At 48.6% G+C, this 2,854-nt stretch overlaps 1 pseudogene; it reads right to left on the bottom strand.

The window, feature by feature from the left end:
• Positions 1-1,599: 1,599 nt before the first annotated feature.
• LOC139012964 (ferritin light chain pseudogene) lies at positions 1,600-2,122 on the bottom strand (annotated as a pseudogene).
• Between the last annotated feature and the right edge of the window lie 732 nt (positions 2,123-2,854).

The raw sequence follows: 2,854 nt of genomic DNA, 5'->3' as shown, positions 1-2,854 counted from the left end.
CTCCTTTAGCTTTTTCTTGTCTGTGAAGCTCTTTATCTGACCTTCAATTCTAAATGATAGCTGTGCTGGGTAGAGTAATCTTGGTTGTAGGTCCTTTGAATATTTCTTGCCACTCCCTTCTGGCCTGCATAATTTCTGTTGAGAAATTAGCTAACAGCTGTATGAGTGCTTCCTTGTAGGTAACTAACTGCTTTTCTCTTGCTGCTTTTAAGATTCTCTCTTTGTCTTTAACCCTTGGCATTTTAATTATGACGTGTATTGGTGTGGACCTCTTTGGATTCCTCTTGTTTGGGACTCTCTGGGCTTCCTGGACTTGTAAGTCTATTTCTTTCACCAGGGAGGGGAAGTTTTCTGTCATTATTTTTTCAAGTAGGTTTTCAATATCTTGCTCTCTCTCTTCTCCTTCTGGCATCCCCATAATGTGAATGTTGGTACGCTTGAAGTTGTCCCAGAGGCTCCTTACACTATCTTCATATTTTTAGATTCTTTTTTTTTTTTTTTTGGTGCTCTTCTGCTTGGGTGTTTTTTGCTTCCTCATATTCCAAATACTTGATTTGATTCTCAGAATCCTCTACTCTACTGTTGAATCCCTGCTTAATTTCTGACTGGTCCTTTTTCATGTCTTTGACATTCTCACTAAGATCCTTGAAAGTCTCATGAAGATCCTTGAGTAACCTTATAACCATGGTTTTGAACTCTGTATTCAGTAGTTTGCTTGCTTCCATTTCTTTCATTTGTGACATGTTTCTTTGTGTCCACATTCTGACTGCATCCCTGTGTTTTTTCTATGTATTAAGTAGAGCTGCTATGTTTCTTGGAATTGGTAGAGTGGCCTTGTATAGTAGGTATCCTGTAGGACCAAGTGGCTCAGCCTCCCCAGCCACCTGAGCCAGGTCTTAGGGTTTTTATTGATAGGTTTGGGGCATGTTGTTACCAGCTGTAGCTTGTTTGAGAGATTTTAACAAAGTCTGAAGCCTGGGCCAGGACAGGCCATTCATATGGAAAAGCTGCTGCAAACAATCTGGGTGGGGCTGCAAACTGGATGGAGCAGGTCTCAGGGATTCACCCAGGCTGAGCAAACAGTGTGCTCCAGGCTGTTGGAGACTCAGATATGGCTGCCAGTCAGCCCTGTGACAGGGGAGTGTCCAGCACAGGAACAATGATCCCTGCGAGCACCCCTGTCTGGGAGAAAGCTGTCCCAGAGTTCCTGCCCAGTTGCCAGACAATCCAGTTCCTCCCCATATGTGTCTGGGTACCCTAGAGCTGCCAGAGCTGCCCGGTACTGGGAATCCTAGTAAGTTCATGTGCTGACCCTTTAAATAGAACACTTCAGTTTCCAGCAGCCTCTGTGTCATTCAACCACAGACCCTGCTGGTTTTTACAGCCTGTAGTGGCAGGGACTTCTCTTTCCAGCTCTGGAAATCTGGATTGGGGGTCTGGTGTGGGGCTGGGGACCCCTTGCTCCTCACAGGCAGCCTCCATAGAGACGGTCGCTCTCTCGATTATAATGGCTAGTAGTTTCGGGAAGAGGTTCAGGTAAAAGCCAGACACCAGGGGAATGTAGAGGGGCCCCTCAAAGGCATCTGGCTCCAAAGGCTCCTACTTGTGCTTGAGGGTGAACGTTTTGAAGAGATACTCGCCCAGCCCAGCCTGGGGGCTGGCAGCCTGCAGATGTTAGTCAGGTGTCACCCATCTTCTTGATGAGTTTCACTTCTTCATCCAGGAAGTGGTTCTCCAGGAAGTCACAGAGATGAGGTCCGCTCTGGTAGAACCCAGGACCTGCAGATCCACAGGGTCTGGCTCAGGATCCTCTCCAAGGCCAGGGCAGCTTCCATGGCATCCTGAGTTTTACCCATTCATCTTGGAAAGGTTTCAGCATGTCCTGGAAGAGAATTCAGCCGCCATGCTTGATTTGCAACTTTAAGAGATGCTCAGAGCCCTCGCACTTCTTCTCCACCAACTCATGGAAGAAGTGGCCTACACCCTCGAGAGCCACATCATCATGGTCGAAACAGTAGCCCAGAGAGAGGTGGGTGTAGGAGGCCCGCAGATGCAGGTTGACCAGGTGGCTGACTGCAGCCTCTATCTTGGTGGAATAATTCTGACAAATTTGGGAGCTCATGGTTGTTCGGCAATAAGAAGTTAAGGTAGGAAAAAAAAAACAGTGTGTTGGCCACCCAGAGGTGTTTCTGAAGGTGGTGACTGGATAAGGAGGGTGGCTGCTAGCCTGGAAGAAGGGGCATCCCTGAGTCTGCTCCATCCAAACATGGTTGAAGCAAGAGACCTCTGGGACCACCAAGGGCACTTCCAAGAAACTTTTGATGCATATGAAGTTTAACTTACAAAAGTAGTACTTGCTTGTTCCTATAGACTGGTGAACATTTATAAACATTTATAAAAGACTAGAGGCCCAGTGCACAAAAGTCATGCACAGGGAGGGTGGTCCCTCAGCCCGGCTTGCACCCTCTTGCAATCCGGGACCCCTCAGGGGATGTCTGATGGCAGTCGGACATCCCCCTCACAATCTGGGACTGCTGGCTCCTAACTGCTCATCTGCCTGATCACACCTAACCACTCTGCCTGCCTGCCTGCCTGATCACCCCTAACTACTCGCCTGCCTGCCTGATCACCCCTAACCACTTGCCTGCCTGCCTGATTGCCCTAACCACTCGCCTGCCTGCCTGATCACCCCTAACCACTCTGCCTTCCTGTCTGATCACCCCTAACTGCTTGCCTGCCTGATCATCCCTAACCACCTCTGCCTTGGCCCCTGCTGCCGCGGCTTCATCTGGAAGGACGTTCAGAATGATATCCGGAAGGTCCTTCAGCTGTCCAATCTAATTAGCATATTACA

Source organism: Myotis yumanensis, unplaced genomic scaffold (assembly GCF_028538775.1).
Source record: "Myotis yumanensis isolate MYYU_CA2020_CCGP unplaced genomic scaffold, mMyoYum1.0.hap1 SCAF_6, whole genome shotgun sequence".
Taxonomy (NCBI): domain Eukaryota; kingdom Metazoa; phylum Chordata; class Mammalia; order Chiroptera; family Vespertilionidae; genus Myotis; species Myotis yumanensis.
This window is presented reverse-complemented; position numbering and strand designations above follow the sequence as displayed.